A 19,965-nucleotide genomic window follows, 5' to 3' on the forward strand; every position below is an offset into this window, starting at 1 on the left:
ATCAAGCACAACTGAATCAATCAATCACTAAAAGCCCATCATTACTGAAAGAAATCACAATCAATCAATCTGAACATTCAGAACATTGTCACCAGAACATAAAGCAAAACCCAGAACTATGCATCAACCACCAAAACCAACTGCAACTTCAAACATCATATTTCATAATGTATACGCTACTTTAATGTGTCGAACTAGCATGTATAAGTGCTTTTATCAAATCGAACAAATGTACAGATCTGCAAATATTAACTTAAAACATCACAACTATTCCAGACTTCAGTCATACCCAGATCAGAACATTTACAGTGTAAATCATGCGTTAGCATTCAGATCTAGACTATCCATGATCAAACCACATAATGATAATTCATTTCAGGTCTTATGATCCTAATCCATCATTAGATCTCATCCCTCATCAACCACTAAGGCTCATCCTTAGTTCAGATCAAGAAAAGCACCAGAAACCCATAATATGTGTATTTTCTTTTGATCTCACTCTTCATGAGATATTCATTACTTGCACACTTATCCCTTTGATCTTCTCCTCCTTATATAGTTTTAGGCCTTTCTCAATACCTCGGACCAAATACCTCAGACCAATACCTTGGACCAAATACCTCGGACCAAAACCTTGATTTTCCATCCCATGCGCGCTTTTCCTTATGTGAAAGTGTGTGCATACGTATACGCTCATTTTGTTTTTTTAACTCGCATGTATACGTTACTTGGACCAAATGAACCAACATATACTTCTTAAACCATTTCTGGAGTCTGATCTATAATCCTTTGATGTTAACCTCTTGCACTGTGAATTGTCACCTATGTGAGTTTCCATCAAGGACAACACCTGTATCATAATTCCAACATTTGTTTGGAAAAGGATCCAGAAGAAATTTTCAACAATGCCTAGTCTCTTTAGGTTTTGGATTTGTCATCCACTTCAATAAAAGTATTTCCAACCTTGAAGCAACTTCAACAACTTCAACTTCTCAACTTGTCTAATTGCTCCAAGCTTGCTGATTTTCTTGATAGCCTCTATAGTGTCCTATCACTAAAGGTTTGGATTTGTCGTGCACTCCAATAAAATCATTACCTGAGAACTTTTATAATATATCTAGTCTTCAAGTTTTGAATCTTAATTCTTATTTACAACTAGATGAACTGCTGAATAAGAAAGGAGATCTTCAGAATCTAAAGCATCTCATGTTGGATGCATGCTTTAGTCTCAAGAATATTCCAAAAAACATTTCTTATCTCACTTCATTGAACACTCTCATTTTTCCATTAATAGAGTCTACTTGTGTAATAAGTGTGGAAGATCTCTCAAAGCTCTCCAATCTCATGGAACTGACAACTGTGGTGAAATAAAAAACTGCATTGGGTACAATGGATGAGATGAGAAGCCTAAAATTAGAATGTGACAATGATGCAGGTGCATATAGAGATGGCGCAGCGCCTAAGCATGATATTCTCCAAAACATAGGGAATATGAATAAATTGCGGGATTTTCATCTCATTCATTATTACAGGGCAACTCTACCGAATAGTATTTGTAAGTTACAAAATAACAGTGTTACTTTTGTGCTCATGTTACCAATTGGAGGATCTCCCTACGTTGGAGGAGACCAAAAATGAAAGTGCATGTGACTCTTTTCCCATGTTAGAAAAATTAGTTTTAAGAAACTTGCTCAGGTTAAATTCCAAAATTACAGGATCATCAGGTGAATGGAATGAAGAAACAATGTCCAAACTTCAATTATTGTTGATATTCAATTGTGCATTATTGGAAATATTTCTAAAGGGAATGAAGTTGCCTCATTTAAAAGAACTGTAAATTACTATGTGCAATCAGTTGATGGAGCTATACATTGGTAGTGGAAACTATTTATTGTTAGAGTATTTAACATTTGATAAACTAAACAAGTTAGAGAGCACAATAAATCCATTGCATGCTCAAGTATATCATGCTCCACGAATAATAACCAGGCATTCCATGCACAAATATTAGAGCTGCTTCATAATTGAAGGGACCTGCATACTATATTTAATCTCTAAATTTGATCTAACATCCATTACTACTTTGGAATTTCACACCACTACTGCCAAAACAAAATCTGGTTTTCAGGGATCAGATGCAAGGGCACTCACACATAAATTTTTGGTGTCCTTACTAATTTGTAGGTCTCTTTTTCAGGCTCCATAGATTAGTTGTCAATTGAAGTTAGCAAATTTGATTTCTAATTCAAACCAAAACACTGCCATCAACATTTGAGAGCATGGAATAATTTCGTAGCATATTTCTAAATTTTATTCCATTGACATGGCAATATTTCCCTCAACATTTGAGAGCAGGAACAAATTTCATAGCATACAATTTCTAAATTTGATCACAGTGACATGGCAGTGATCCCAAATAGTAATTGAAAAACCGTGGCACAAATTGAAAACCTTCAGTCAGCAGTGAATTGAGGATCAATTGAAGACATAGAAATCTTATTTTTGTTCTTGTTCAAAAAAAAATGCTAAATAGGGAGGCTAAATGCAAAATAAGGATGGAGCCTTTTTAACACTTAACTGACCCATTTCAAATAAAAAAAAAACCTAAATTATTAGAATTTTGGATATGCATTCCAAATGCGTGTATCTTCCCAATTCATTCCTTTATATATAAGTAATTTTCAAATCACCCATTCAAACCTTAGATTTATTGGACTGAGAAACTTAGATTAGCTTCTTCCCACAGTTTAGATATGTGCTCTGAGATATCTTTCACGTCCATATTTAGCTATGGTCAGAAAATTGACATTACTCCAAACCTCAAAGCTCGTCTTCACTGCAGTGCTCTATAATTTTGCAATGCTCCCTAGCCAGTAGAATGGAGTTTTGTTATCTCATATGTAGGGCATGTTTTAGGTTGCATCCCCTGCAAAGTATTTGGGTTCCACCATATTTCAAATTTAAATGAAAAACACATACAAAAGGGTAATTTTTGGTGGCATGTTGTCAAATAGAAATACAGGGAGCTTCCTGCATATCAATTTTTTTCCAAAGATTGTAATTAAAAGTTCAAATTGCAGTAAGTAAAGGTCTTGTTGAATTAGTTTGGGAATTTAACTGCATCCATGGTCTTTATTCCAACAGGGGTCACCTTCACCCATAATCAGAGAAACGTAAGAGTTTTCACCCCACTTATGATGACACTCATATGAAATATCACAAGGGTGGGAGGTGGAAAAATAAAATGACCCTACATTTTGAAAAGGAGCCATGCATGCAAAGGAAAAAGGGGAATTATAACCACACCATCGAATCATTCCCTCAAGTTTTAATATAAAGAAGGGACCGATAAAAGCCTCCTTAGTGAACGATAAAGATGGTTTCCAATTTCCCTAAAATGGTGGAACATGAGTATAATGCAAATATATTTAGGGAGGTTTCAAAGGAGGTTTTTTTGTTGGTTTTACATTCCTTTTAGAAGGACCAAAGTCCTGGGCCAAATGAGTGGTCAATAGAGTTATACTTGCACTTCTTTAATCTCGTTAGGGATGATATTTATGGATCACTGAGGAAGTTCAATTGTCCAGGAAAGTCCCAAGAAATTTCAATTCTACTTTCATTGCCTCATTTCCCCAATGATTTGATGAGTTTAGACCTATATCCCTGTGAAAATGTGTACAAGATTACATCTAAGGTCACATTTGTTAGGATTATTAAGCCTCTCCTGTCTCATTTCATCTTCCCTAAACAATTTGGCTTTTCAAAAGGTCCATTCATGAGGCCATAGTTTCAATCCAAGAAGTTTTACACTTATAAAGATGTCTCACTTCCATACTATTGTTCTTAAGCTAGATCTGTCTAATTTATTTGACAAGGCATCCTGATTGAACCTTAGAGTCTTAATGCACTTGGGATTCTCTTTACCTATGGATAAATTATGAGTTGTGTTTCCTCTGCTTCATTTTCATTATTAATCAATTGTTTGCTTAGTTTTGTTGGTTGCAGTAGGCCTCAAAAATGTTATTTATGAGACAAAGAGGCTCACACTTGTACAAGGGTTCCAAGGTAGAAGAGGGATCTCCATCACTCACGTCCTTTTTATAGATGGTGTTTTATTATTTGGCCTTGGCTTGGTGAGGGAAAGTCAAACCCTGATTTTTTTTCTAGATCTATAATCTACAACCACTGGGATGGAAGTTACTCTGGGTACATATGCTTTGTATACCTATGGGTTGAATGAAAATCTATCTAAAATTGAAAGGATATTCTCCTTTTAACATTTGGATTTTTGTAGTGGTCTCAAATACTTGGGTTTCTTTTTAAATCCAAATAATTATGGAAACGAGGATTGGAAATGGTTATTGTCTAGAATAGAACAAAGAATCACTATTTGGTGCAATAGGTGGATCTTAAGAGGTGGTAGGTGTGTACTCATCAACTCTATCCTTGAGGCTATTCGAGTCTTTTGGCACTCCCTAGCCCATATTCCTAAAGGAATCTTGGAGAAAATAAGAAGATGTTGCTTCAATTATATTTGGAAAGGAAGTAATGAATTCAAGAGTTCCCATCTAACTCAATGGAAATTGTTTTCTACTCCAAAGAAACTTGGTGGTTGGGGACTTAAAGATATTCACCTTTTTGGCTGCTCAATAGCACCAAAATCATTATGGAAATTGATTACTAAAGAAATCTTATGGAGAAGGATTATCATCCAGAAGTATATAGCTCCAAACTCTCTCCTAGACTGGATAAGGATAGAAAGGAAGAATAATCAAAATGTCTCCAATCACTGGAAAGCACTAACCGGGGCCTTTCTAGTGATTATAAAATACTTGGCTTGGAGGGTTGGGAATGGCACTCAGGTGAGAATTGGTTTTGATTCCATCTTAGGTTGTGGAAAATTTGTTTTCCTTACATAATAACTTGTAATGCACTTGTAGGGGATGGGAAGATGTACTTTAAACATGGTGGAAAAGCCTTGGTAAACTACATTCTGGTCGCAAGTTTGGCTTACAACACAGGATCTTGGTATGGGAATTGGACTAAGGTAGGCATTAGATGCATACTTGGCATAATTTTACGAGAACCCACATAAGGTTGAAGGATGTATTTGATGAACTCTGTTGGGTTGGGAAGAGTGAGGGGAACTTTATTCTGCTAAACTAGGTTATTTGTCTTCTCTAGCTCTCCATAGGTCAAGGAATTCGAGTGGTGGTCCAATCTGTGGAAGGTGGGAACTCCATCTAAGTGCATCATGTTTATGTGGATGGTATTAATGAATTGGGTTTTTACTCAGGATAGACTTAAAAAAAAAAACACATTTTAAGTGTTTATGTGGATGGTACTGATGAATTGGGTTTTCACTTGGGATAGGCTTAAAAAAAAATCATTATAGGGCATGTTTGGTGTAGTCTATGCAAATTCCAGGCTGAAACAAATACTTAACTCTTTATGAGCTTCTCCTGCGTTGTGCAGGTGTGCAAAGAAGTAGAGGAATTTTTGAGCCTGTTCAACTTATGGTGAAAGGGTTCCATTGTAAAAAAATTTAAGGAATGGTTTGACAAGAGAGAATTGAAGAAAAATCGAGTTGTTTCCTACCTCGTCATCTAGGAAACCTAGCTAGCAAGAAATGCCAATGTATTTGAAGGAATGTAGACTCCCCCATTTCAATTCATTGCTCAGGCAACTGCAATTTTCTCTATCTTCACGACTGTAGACAAGGTTCATAGGCCAAGTATGATGAGCTCTCCATTGATAAATCCTTCCCCTGGAGCTTCTTTGATGGGGCCTGTTAAGGTACAAGCCACGTCTGTGGTGAGGGATTTGTTCATTTTCTTTAATATTCTCATGTATTTAAAGGAAAAGAAAACATAGGAAGGGGGACCAATAATTTATGAGAATTTAAGGCTCTGTCGTTCCAATTAAAGACTGCTCTGAACAAAGGTATAGAGTCTAGATAGGCTTTAGGACATGGGTGATTGAATTTTCTTAGTTTGATGAATGACAAAATACAGGTTCAAAACACATGGTTACACTCTCCAACAATACTTTGAAAAGACCTACCCAGTCGTTTCTAGCTGATTCCTTTTCCCATGTATTTTGGAAGCATAACATGCAGGCAGATATCCTTTCCAAGGAACGTATTCATGGGTCGTAAGATCAAATTTCTGAATAAGAGTTTGTTGAAGGTTCCTTAATCTCATCTAGGATTCTTCTTGCCTCTTAATTGTAAGCGTGTGTGGGTTGGAATATTTATGTAATTATGTGTATCATTAGGGGATTTTTGAGGTCTAAAATGGGCCTCCTAAGGAAATAATAAAATAATAGTGGAAATAATAAAATAATACATCATCAAATTTTAGAGGAAAAAAAAAAAACCTATTTTTTCAACTCGTATTTTCAACTTATCTCCCTATGGGTTTACTCAAATTCCGAGTGGAAACACTTGTTGGATGCATAATTTGATTCCTCATCCAAGGAGTACCCATGTTGCATACTTTTGATGGACCCTACTACATGAACAATGAAAAATACATGAAAAATGTGATTGCAATCACATTTTTTCATGTATTTCTCATTTTTCGTGTAATTGGGTCCATCGAAAGTATGTAACATGGGTACTCCTTGGATGAGGAATTAATTCTTTCATCCAACAAGTACTCCCACTCAAAATTGAGTAAAACCTCAAGGAGATGAGTTAAAAATATGAGTTGAAAAAATAGTCTTATTATTTCATTATTTTTTATTTTTTTTTACTTTTTTACTCCAAAAATGGTGAATTATCACCCATGGTTGACATCTTCATATTGAATCCTATTGGTTTTTATAAAGTTTATTTTTGTTGTACATTTTTCTTAGGAGGCCCATTTTATACCTCAAAATTCCCCTAATGGGATTGTTTTAATGGACTTTGTTAATATGTTGACAACGGTCAAGTTGTCTTTGCTATAGAGTCTTTTTCTGTAGATATATAATTTGTAAACAATTTTGGAAACTTTGATAATCCAAATCATAGGTGGGCAAGTTGTTATGAAACAATTTATTGAACATGTGTAGTTGTTGCACTCTGAAGAATGTATTTTTTATTCTTCCTGGAATAGAAAATGCAATTTTTCCCGAGGAAAAGAAATATTGAGAGTTAAGTTTGCACCACCTTATTGATCTTATGATAAATTTCTCAATTAGGATCCTTCAACACTTCAATTGCATTTCTAATGTTTTCCTAAAGAAGGGGAGTTAGTGTTAAGATATCTACTGGCCTTAAATCCATTTCATCTCTCCCAATATATATGTATAATAGGGGTATGAATTGCTTCTTTGCATTGAATAATGCATTCACTAAGAATAAGATACAAATCACACCTCATTTTGATTGGTTTTAACAGTTGAATAATGTATGTGACATGTATATGACATGACATGTATAGACCTAGCCTACGAAATTATCTCTCTAATTCATTCAACCTTCCCCATGTCCTTAATGAGTTATTCAATGCAAGCATTGCAAATGGGGTCTAAAACAAAGATCAAGATTGGTTCTACACCATCAAGTCTACAAAAAACAAATATATGTTTTCATTTTTTACCCATTGATCTACATTTAAGGCTCAAACCTTCTAAACAATATCCCAAAGGATCTCATAGTTGTATATGTGATTTTCAAAGCAATTTATTTCCTTTAAGCATAAAGGATCATCACAAGAGCTCATAGGTATGTTTGGCGAGAAATGGTGGCTCCTATTTGTCCAATTCTCCATTATGATTAAACAACCATATTAAACTATTGTCAGTTTGTCTCCTTACATTTGTTGGTCCGCTCTAATTAAAGCCCCATCATTCAAGGTAATTCTTAGCTGGTTATGTTGAAGTGGCTTGAAGCCTTTGGTGCTCCCATGGTAGCTTTAATCATTCTCTTATGGTAATATGACCATGCACATTGAAAGGATTTAAGTTTTCTTAGAGTGATTCAAATATGGGAATGTGATACAAGTCCATCACAAAATGGAATCTTTTCACATAATATTTTATATTTTCTTACTACTGCCTGTTCATATAAATGTTGTGACGTGTATTTATTATATTTCCAAGTTCCATTCCCCTATCCGTGAAGTCATCATTTTTGTATTGTTCAGTAAAAGGCAACCTTTCATTGTGAAACCTATGCATTTCTCAATGCTTGTCCTCGAGAATTTCCCAAAAAAGTTTTGATTTAAATCCTTTTTCAATATGAAAATGGGCTATCACACATGTATTCTACCTTAAAACTCTTGTTTCAGATATTGTACCTATGCAAGTAGTTTCCCTCGCTGCTACTGGCTCTTTTGTTCACCAAGGTTACAAGTTTCGTCAGTCTTGTCCTTGCATGCACAATTTTTACTGTTGAACTTTTAGTCGAAGCTGGTGTATTTTATCCTCAACACCCTCTTGCCAAATTTTCTCCTCTTGTGAAATACTTTTCAAATCAACACTGTAAAAGTTCTCTTTGGTTTATGCTTTGCTTCTCTCTTTTCGAAAATCAGGACTTGTCCGCTCTTTCCTAAGGTTATTTCATTTTAGAAGTATTTTAATATGTTAGGATTAGAAGGTACTTCAATTATTATTGTAGGATGTTTTCTTAAGTTCAAAAAAAATTGTTGGAAAAAACCAAGTATTTTCAGGAACTCCAAAGACATTTTCGGAATGCTCTCCAGGATCTGGAAGCAATAAAGAAATTGGAAAACAATTCCAGGATTCTTAGGGTACCACATAGTCAATAACTATTGTCAATTGCCTCTTTTTGAATTTTGATAATGTATTATCCCGCGTGATAGAAGTGGATAATCAATGCAACTTTTTCATAGGTGAACAGATAGACCTTAAATAAAAATATTGTTATGATATTTGTTGCTCATTATTAGTTTTGTTGGATTCAAATTTTACATTGACGTCACAGATTTGGCAAGGATGAAACTGATTTAAAGAAGAGGAATTTGTAGTGACTAGGGGAACTCTAAAATGATTAAAATTATCAAGCATGAAACATTTTGTATAATTTGAGTCCATAAAGTATTTTTTATCGGAACTGGGCCGATGGATCACAAATTATGTGAATCATGTGTTTGAGGAAAATAAGATGTTGATCATATGATCATTCTAGTATCCATTTAATACTTGATAACTTGAATTAAAAGGGAATATATGCGAGGATAGAAACAAAGGACTTATATTTCCTAAGAATAGAAAGTATTATAGTTTCCTTAACTACATAACTGACATGAAGAACTATTCGCAAGTGGTCATTTAGTGTGAAATATTCCTTTTGTGGAAGAACTCATGTAAGATGGGAATTATAATTATGATCAATGTCACAAATACCATTTCAATGAATGTATCTTTGAAGTTCCAAGAAGAAACTATAACAAATATTGGGGAAAGTATTGGCAATCATAAACTATGACCTGAAAAACACAGGAAAATCAACGACCTCAACAACTTTGAAAAAATCAGAATAACCAGAGAAATGAGAGATATTTTCAGCACCAATTAATATCAGCATGAATATATTAATGGAGAAATGAAGATAAACACTTAATGAAAGGGGTAATAATAGCAAACATACAAGTACAATAGGAACTAGGAAATAATAAGGTCAAGATTTTTAAAGTCCATGAGACATGTCTATGTCACAGGATTTGCCGAAATCGAACCTTGAGATTTGAAATTCAGCGAATCTCAAGGAAAAAATAAAATTCGTTGAGTGTTAGGCCCCTATACTACTAGTGTAACCCCTTATTGTTATTAGTACAACCCACTTATTATATTGATGTACCCATGTTGTGCCCATATTGTTACTATTGTGCCACATAGAAGCCCACTATTGTTATTATTGTGCCCTTACATTATTATTGTTATGTTGGCTCTGATTATGTTATGACCCCTTAGACTCCTATATATAGAAAGGAGGTCTTTTCATTTGTATCATCCAAGAAATGTTCATTTATGTAATGTAAAGGAGGTTGCCCCCTCGAAGTGGTTGAATTCTAAGGCGTTGATCTATCTTTTCTATCTTTTCTTGAGCTGGTTTCATAACATTTGGTATCAGAGCTTTGGATTCTAGGGTTTTGCTGCTCCAAACAGGTCATCGTGGAATTTTCGCTATAACTTTTTTTTACGACGTTTCAGAAGCTAAAAAAAGAACCCATTTGAGAAGACATCGCGCTGAATCTCGGATCCGAATTTCAGAGATTTTTGCGCTATATTTGCGGAGATATGATCTGAGGAAGTTGGTCTTTTTGCAGACCCCTGAATTACATTCCAAACAGGTGACCTGGGGAAAATCATCATAACTTTTTCCCTGAGCATTGGATTGAAATTTCGTAAGAAGGTGCAGAAAGAGGACAGACTGTAGTTTCTTGTATATATTTTTCAGAACCAAAGGACAAAACAGTGACTCGTGGCCCATCGTACAAGTTCGCTCTACTGAACTAGTCTATAATCAGGTCACTATGGGAGATTTCGCATAACTCTTCCTTGGAGAATCCAAATTGGATCAGACTTGGAAAGAGGACACAGAAGGCTACCACAGGTTGCAATTTCAGAACTGGATGATCTGAAAATACAGAGATACATCAGAGGCAATATCGAGCTCCTACAAAGTGAAAAAAAGGTGTGTAGATTCTTTTAAATTTTTTGCTTAAGAGTGGTTTGAAAATTTATTTTGAAGGAATTCAAAAGGCTAGTAGAGCATTATTATCGTTAACTGATACCCCGAGGAAAGAAAATGCAAACAACTAGTAAGGAACCTGAAAGCTCTAGCATGACTCATGAAGAAGAAGAAGAAATGCTATATGATATATCAAAATTACAAGAACAAGTGCAACAAGTGTCACTTGCACAAAAAGCAACAGAATCTAAGATGGATGGTTTAAGGAAAGATGTAGAAGCTAAGATGGATGGTTTAAAGAAAGGCGTAGAAGCTAAGATGGATTGTTTAAAGAAAGGCGTAGAAGCTAAGATGGATGGCATGGAAGCTAAGGTGAATGGCATGGACGCTAAAATTGATAGCATGGATGATAAGATGGAAGAATTGAAGATAAATATGAATAAGTTGCTACAAGAAATGGTCACTAATGGTGAAAGGGTACTAAAGGAAACTCATGATGAGAACAAAAGAAATGTTAACCATGATTCCATATACTCTAATGTTGGATCAGAGACTCACAATATTCCAAAAATCGATATGAGGAAGTTTGATGGCAAGGATCCCGCCACATGGATATTACAGAGAGAGCAATTCTTTGATCTCAATAATGTGCAAAACAGACCAAAAGTACGTATGGCAACTTTATATTTGGAACCAAATCAGTTTGTATGGTATCAATGGCTTTGCTCTCGTAAACAATTTATCACTTGGGCAATTTTTACGGAAGAATTGATAGCACATTATGAGGATACAAAAAGCAACACTTTTTTTAGCCAAATGATAAGTCTCAAACAAAAGGGTTCAATAATGGAGCACATTGAGGAGTTCCAAAAATTGAACATAAGGGTAAAAGATATTCCAGAGGAGCACAGGATTGATGTGTTCATAGGGTCTTTAAAGGATAATGTCCAACATGATGTTCGCCTTTGGAAACCTAATTCATTAGAGAAAGCATTCAGGTTAGCAAGAAAAATGGAAAGCAAAATTATGGCAATTAGGAAGCATACCACTCACAACTATAAAGACGGAAGTGTTGTTGCCCCTTGTCTTCCACAACCTATAAGGTTGACACCACAACAATTGGAAGAAAAAAAGAGAAAAAGGGCTTTGTTACAATTGTGATAGAAAATGCACTAAAGGTCATAAGTGTGGGGAGAAGAAATTATTTTACATAGAATATGGAGAGGAGAAAGAAAAGGATCAAGAAACATCAAAAGAAGAGGATATACGCCAGGACCCCACCTCAGAGAAAGAAGAAATGAATCAGACCATATCTTGTAAAGCATTGGCAAGAATTACCACTCCTCAAACTCTCAAGATATAAGGACATATCAAGAAGAAAAAGGTGCAAGAAGTGAAAGATCACATCGAGAAAGAAGAAATGAATCCAACCATATCTTGTAATTCATTGGTTGAAATTACGACTCCTCAAACTATCAAGATAGAAGGACATATCAAGAAGAAAAATGTTCAAGAAGTGAAATATCACATCGAGCATCAAGAAATGAGTACCATATCTTGTAAAGGATTGAAAGAAATTACCACTTCTCAAACTCTAGAGATAGGACATATCAAGAAGAAAAAGGTTCAAGCAGTGAAAGATCACATCGAGCATCAACAACAAGTTCTCCAACTTTCAAAGGATAGTGCCACTTTGGTGCAAAATCAAATGAAACAACAGGTAGATCAACATCATAGTGAAAAATGTTTTGATGTAGGTGATTGGGTATTTTTACTGCTACATTTCAAGTAAGCTATTTATGATAAAGAAATGTTGGCAATACTACATGCACTTAAAAAATGGCGACCTTACCGAATGAGAAGACTCTTCAAGGATGAGGATGTGGAAGCATTGTTTTGTGTTATTTCTATTATCCAACCAGATTGGATAAACGAAGCAAGGGATGAATGGAAGAAGGACGAAGAAGTATGGCCACTTATTCAAAAGTTGCAAAAGATCTCAATTCAAACAATATTGCCAAAAATTGAAGAGGAAGGAAAAATCATATTGGAACCTGGAGCAATCACAGAAACAAGAACCCGACAGCTACGAAATCGATCAATTTCAGAGTATCTCATCAAGTAGAAGAACTTACCCACTGAAGATTCCACATGGGAGGACAAGAATTTTACACAGAAGCATCAAGAACTACTCAAGCGTTGAGGACAACGCTTTTTGAAGGAGAGGGGCATGTTAGGCTCCTATACTACTACTGTAACCCCTTATTGTTATTAGTACAACCCACTTATTATATTGATGTACCCATGTTGTGCCCATATTGTTACTATTGTGCCACATAGAAGCCCACTATTGTTATTATTGTGCCCTTACATTATTATTGTTATGTCGGCTCTGATTATGTTATGACCCCTTAGACTCCTATATATAGAAAGGAGGTCTTTTCATTTGTATCATCTAAGAATTGTTCATTTATGTAATGTAAAGGAGGTTGCCCCCTCGAAGAGGCTGAATTCTAAAGCGTTGATCTATCTTTTCTATCTTTTCTTGCGCTGGTTTCATAACATTGAGGTTCGGCAATCAAATTTGTCGGTTGAAGAATGAAAGCCCTTTTTAGTTCTTAGGAATGTATATGACAAAAGAAACAGAAGAATTTCATTTCGTAAGAATAACAAGCATTATTGTTGCCTTAACTTCATAGTTGGCATGAAGAACAATTGGCAAGTGGTCATTTAGTGTGAAATATTCCTTTTGTAAATAGACCTCATGTAAGATGGGAATTATAATTATGATAAATGTTACAAATACCATTTCATTGAATGTATCTTTGAAGGTCTAGGAAGAAACTGTAACAAACACACAAGTACAATAGGAACTAGGAAATAATAAGGTCAAGGTTTTTAAAGTCCATGAGGCATGTCTATGTCACAGGGTTTGCCGAATTCAAACCTTGAGATTTGAAATTCAACGAATCTCAAGGAAAAAATCAAATTCGTTGAGGTTCGGCAATCAAATTTGTCGGTTGAAGAATGAAAGCCCTTTTTAGTTCTTAGGAATGTATGTGACAAAAGAAACAGAAGAATTTCATTTCGTAAGAATAACAAGCATTATTGTTGCCTTAACTACATAGTTGGCATGAAGAACAATTGGCGATTGGTCATTTAGTGTGAAATATTCCTTTTGTAAATAGACCTCATGTAAGATGGGAATTATAATTATGATAAATGTTACAAATACCATTTCATTGAATGTATCTTTGAAAGTCTAGGAAGAAACTATAACAAATATTTGGGAAAGTATTAGAAATCATATACTAAAACCTGAAAAACATAGAAAAATTAGCAACCTCAACAACTTAGAAAAAAAATAGAAATTGATCTTGATTTTCTTAGAGATTGAAGCATACTCTATTGAATTTGCACTTTTGTACTCTTAGAGTATATTTAGTTGAAAAGAAGAAGAACAATATTGTTGACCTCATGAGTAGGGCCTTTCATATCTGGTACTTTTATCTTTATGATTGTGTTTTGTTTATGAAGTAATCTTCCTTATATTATCTTATGTATGAGATCTGATTTATAGTTTGACATTAAAGAACTTTTGAATAAATGTTTATGTTGTAATTCTTTATTGAATACATGAGCAGTTGATATATGCAATATATTTTCCACAATTATTTTGCCTAACTATTTAGTCAAAATAATTATCATTAACGATTTCTTATCTTATAACAATTGAATGATCTTTATTACCTTTTGCTTTAAGATATCTTTGTATATCGCATGATTTGAGTTATTCCCGAGTACATATTAATATATAGGTTAAAATAGATAGATGCATATGTTATTAAATTAGATCATTTTTAGTTAAAGCATTTCCCATTATATCTTATATCAACCCAATATCATCATGATATCAATTCTTGCTGGGAAACTGGTCCCATTATCCCCAGTTGGAGCCACTATACTAAACGGAAAAAGAGTTTCTTTTAAGGTCCGGATCAGGTGGTTATCCCCCATATTGTTGCAACAGAATTTCGGGGCTTCAACATTTCAGCGCTAGAAGGAGGGCCATGACCGTGAATGGCAAAGAGAATTGATTATAAAGCAAAAATCCATCCTAAGAATCGCTCCCCCTCTAGATCTCCTCCAACTGCTAGATCCCCATCTAGAACTACAATCCCAAGCTCTAAAGTTGAGAAAACCTCTCCAAAATCTCCTAGTGAATCTCAGAGAATAACTTCTTCATATTACAACCCTGAATCTCTAGAAGTTAAGACTTTGATGAAGAAGTTAGAGCAAATCTCTATTTCAACTGAAAAGCCTACAAAATCTCAGTCATCTAAAGGAAGTGTTTCCTCTGTTCTGCAACCAAGACAAATCTTGACTCATTCTCAAAGCGAGAAGACTGGAATTCCTCTTTTTGAATTTCCCATTTCTTCTTTCCGAAAGAAAACCAAGAAATCTGAATCACAGACATCCACTAGCAAGGTTTTATCCCATTCTCCACCTCAAACCCCTTCATTCCCTCCATTGTTTCCAACAACTTCCATTCCAACCACTAGTGCTAGTACTTCTAGTCCAATCTCCCAACCTGCCTCTTCTTCCACTCAAACCCCTCTTATCATCTCATCCACTCAAATTCCAATGACAGGACAACAACCGCGAGTACACCCATGGAATAATCTCTGTGTTGTAGCAATGGCAGCCCCTCTTCACCCTCTTCCTAAACATCCTGAAAAATGGTTACCCAAATGTAACCCTGATGATGGACTACCAGCTGAGGAACACCTCCATAACTATATGTTGGCCATCAATTTTAATGGAGTCGATGAAGAAGACTGCGTCATCAAATTATTTCCATATACTCTTACAGGATCAGCAGGATCCTAGTACTTTTCACACGTAAGCCTTAATACATAGTTAATGAGGTTTAATTGCATTCTCTTTTAACGGCTCGAGAAGATATATATTTTTTATCCGTGTTTGAAATAAAAGCTTCATCCTTACGTTCTTTCAGAATTCACTGTGTTATTGTGTTTCCACTTGTAATTATCGCTCTGTGTTTTTATCCTATTTTCTCCATTGCCCGAATTTCAGGTAATCTCTGAAGGAAACAATGCTCGGAAGAATGGCTAAGAAAGGAAAAAAATTGCAGAGGCTACTTCGTCCAAGGATTCAGACATGTTTCCACTCTTCTCCGATACCACATGCAATACGGATGGTGGAACTACAACATGGGAGGCCATGTATAATTTACTGGGGAAAGAAGACCCAAAGGAACTGGAAACCAAAGCAACAGCATATGTCGAAGAAAGTTCTGATGCTTCTTATTTCGAAGCAGCATGTTCTTTCCTACATAGGATCGCTACAAGGCCAAAAATCTTACCATACACGGATATGGTAAGATGGATTATTGATAATGTGGACATTTTAAACAGAATTCAGAAATTCCAAGCATGAAGTCATGGGGTCATTTAAACCAGACAATTTACGCTAAACGTACCATCTGCCAGCGCCACAAAAGATCTATGATAAAGTCTTTATTGAGCATTTTTCCAAAGAAAATGAAGACCCAATGGGCATCATGCAAAATTGGAGGTCTGGCTCCAACAAGTTCAGGCAGGAGAAAAGTGGTATGTACACAATTTCACCCGTGTCAGCCCCGCATAATTTTGCAGCTGCAATGTTGTGCAGACTATTTGGAAAAGTTGATACTACTAAGTTGTCTATTGAATGGGTTTCATTGATTGATGTGGTTGCTAATGCCATAATCATGAACTGGAGTAATATTTTGTCGGACAATTTGGCTATGGCCATCTGAGAATACAGAGACAATAGAATTGTCTCCACTCGAGTTATCCCTCCCTTTTACATGAGTGCTTATGTCATGGATGTTATATGTTTTTCTTCACATTTTCCAACCATGGGTTGGAAATGGACTTTAAAGGATCATACTCTCATCCGTGTTTATCATAAAGTTTTGTGGGAATCACAGCTTAGCTCCCATTTTTATAAAATTTGTCATGGCGTTATGTTGCCAATTTACCCGACCATTTTTTATAAGAAAGCCCCCAGGCTATCAAAGGAAGCAAAGACATACATCTTACAGGTGGCAAGATGGTTTGGTGAAAAATTATTTACTTATATCATAGTTTTTGGGAGTATTACAGCTCCTCATGTTCTTCCATATTATGTTCCGAATAAATTATTGGCAAGAGAGATTGTCAACCAAACAGTGGAGGATGGTATAACCAAAACCCTTAAAGAACAAAAGAAGTTCATCTAGCCGACCTTCCCAATACAATGTGGTGCTTCCGCATTACATGATTATGGACACGCGTTTAAAGAGATACAAAACATCACGTCCCTAAATCTGGCCACTGTGTCGGGTAGACAGTATGACCTTAATAAGGTCGCCTAAAACTTCACTACTCTGGTCAAAATCAGACAATTTATTCATGAGGCTGATGATTTTGATGATCTCCTTCATCAAGCTAAGACATTTTCACAAGTTTTACATTTAGCATCAATAAAACTACACCCAGCAAACCTCAACCGCTTCCACCTCTACAAATATAGGAGGCTAACAAAAGTCCCTTTGGACCTATTATAGATTGAACAAATAAGAGAAACTATTCCCAGCGTAAGCCTAGAGGAAAGTTCCAAACACAATTCTAATGAGGAATATCAATAGAAGTCAGTTCAAGGTTCAGAAGACTTTGAACACCAATCTGAGAATAAGGAAGCCCCGAGGAAGACCCTGAGATGGACACAGAGAAAAATGCTAAAGAAACGACTTAAAATGCCTCTGCTAAGAAACACATCGAGACTAACTCTTCACAAGTTCAAACAGAAAATATTGAAGTCATCAATATGGAATAGGAATGGGAGAAATTTAATAAAAAGCTCCAAACGCCACAAACAGAGACAAGTCTTGAAGGAACTTCTGGATTTCAGACCCCACAACACACTCAGCGGGTTATAAATCCATAAACAACAATATAAGAAGTTATAAGTACTCAAGATATTGAAGTCATCCTGGCACACCCAACTTCAAAAATTGTTTTAAAGATTGAGGAAATACCACCACAAGACATATTCTACAGCCCAACACATAAGGTTGTAGTAAAAAGGCAAAGGAAGAAAATAAAATTGGATGTATCTGCAATAGAAACTCTTGGAAGTGAATCAATGGAGGTAGTATGGAAAGACATCCCTATTGATCCATTAGAAAATCTTACAAAGCTATCACAATTTGCAGCGCCTATGCAACTGCAACAATTGATAAGGCAACAGAAGTTCAACTTTTGCTTAAAGAAAAAGAAGAAAGAGTTCAGCTGCTTGAACAACTTGAGCAGGAAAGACAGAGCACCAACAAGCAAGTGGAAATGCAGATGGCACAGCTTCAACAAGATTTTGAGCAAATGAGAGTACAACATCAAACAGACATTGTAGAGAAGAACTCACAGATTCACCAAATGCAAGCTATAATGGATAAATTCAAAGACAACCCTCAAACAGATGAATTCATTAAAGAGGCACTTGAATTAAATTCTTTGTTGTCACAGCAGCAAGAAATGTTCTGCCAAAGAATCTCATCGATCAATCCCTATTGTGAAACAAGTGGTAAATTAACCAATCAAATGGTTGATCAAAGAGATCAATAAGAGGATTTCAGATTTTATTTCTTGGCAGGAATGTGAAGAAGGAAGAAAAGTCGATCTGCCAAAGATCGAGGAGTCCCACAAGGATATCTTATTCACAGATTGGGACATATAGTTAAAGCAAGTAGAAAGGGCAGCAACAAGAGCAACTAGTACAGCAAACAATATAATTGAGGCAGTGAATGAAAACCTTCACACTACCAATCTTATCAAAGAATGTAGGCCAGAAGCTCTCCCAGACATCAAACAGTTAGAAAAACAATGGAAAGAGACTGCCAAAACAAATGCAAAGGCAATCAAACAATTGTCTAAGCTTGATTGGGAAACCTACTGGCAGTTTCTGGTGAAACCACACAGTCAATGGATGACTCTATGATGTTTAACCAATTCTACTCAAAAGATGGTGCCACCTCTCACTGATGTTGTATTCACGAGACAATTGAGATCTAGAATTGACCAGCCACCCCAAGTGAAGCCAATGATAAACATCTACGAACTCAAGGACCGAATGATTGAGTAGGACCATTCAATTTGAAGAAGTTTGTCATCGTTTTATTTTCTATTTTAGTTTTATTTTACTTGTTCTGAGGAAGGTTGTTTGAGACCTCCTCACTTTTTTATGTAATAATATATTTTTTTATACATAATTTGTTTTATTTAAACTCCTCTCATGCATTTAGAGAGGGATCCAAGATTTTATCAAAAACGCTTTGCAAAGGATTGCACTTCTATACTTTTGTGATTGTTTTGATGAGATAATTGGAACAAGATCTTGATTTTCTTAAAGATTGATCATACTCTACTGAATTTGCACTTCTATACGCTACTATACTATACTAAACTAGTCTCAACATATACTCTTCAACTTCATTGACTATAGCTTTAATAATATTACTTGCTAGGTATATGCTCTTAAGTTTGAGAAGGGCCAACCCAAAGTGAGGATAGGTTCCTTAGGTGGTAGTTATGACTAGCATAGTAGTTCCCTCTCAAGTTACACCTTGTAGTTTAGGTTTTTTAATCCAATTAAGAGCAAGTTGGGGAGGTAACAACTCAATAACAATGAGGCAACATTAATTCTCCACCATTTCTTAATATGTTACCACAAGCAAAACAAAATAAATTATATGCAAAGGTAGTGTCATAATTAAGAACATCACCCATACCAATTGAATGCAAGAAGTACTATTGTGTTTTACAACATCACTAATATTAATTGAATGCATTACAAACTAAGAAACTACCACATACTTGATAGCTAAATTTTGTACCTAAATTTAGTACCTACATAATATCGTACATGCTAAGGCAAGATAATAACTTCCATGTTGACCAATGTTAATTTAACATTGACTAATGCAATTAGAAAGCAAGTATTTCTTTTTCAATATTATTAAAATAATTATTTCTTACATTTTATTGGACCATAACTTGAAAATCTTATTGCAGTTATTGCACAATATAATGCTATGTAGATAAGTGGATCACATATCTTATGCCATAATCTATAGATATGATTTATGTAAATCTTAATACTCCTATTATTAATAATTTTTTCATAACATTTATAATCTAGTAAAAACTTTGTTACCATTATTATTCGTTTTATTTTCTTATTTTAGAAAGTACATTGTTATGAAACCAAAGATAATATTCAAT

The sequence above is a fragment of the Pinus tabuliformis genome, chromosome 8 (genome assembly GCF_031772625.1).
Source record: "Pinus tabuliformis cultivar Carrire ecotype Pingquan chromosome 8, CPIR1, whole genome shotgun sequence".
NCBI lineage: Eukaryota > Viridiplantae > Streptophyta > Pinopsida > Pinales > Pinaceae > Pinus > Pinus tabuliformis.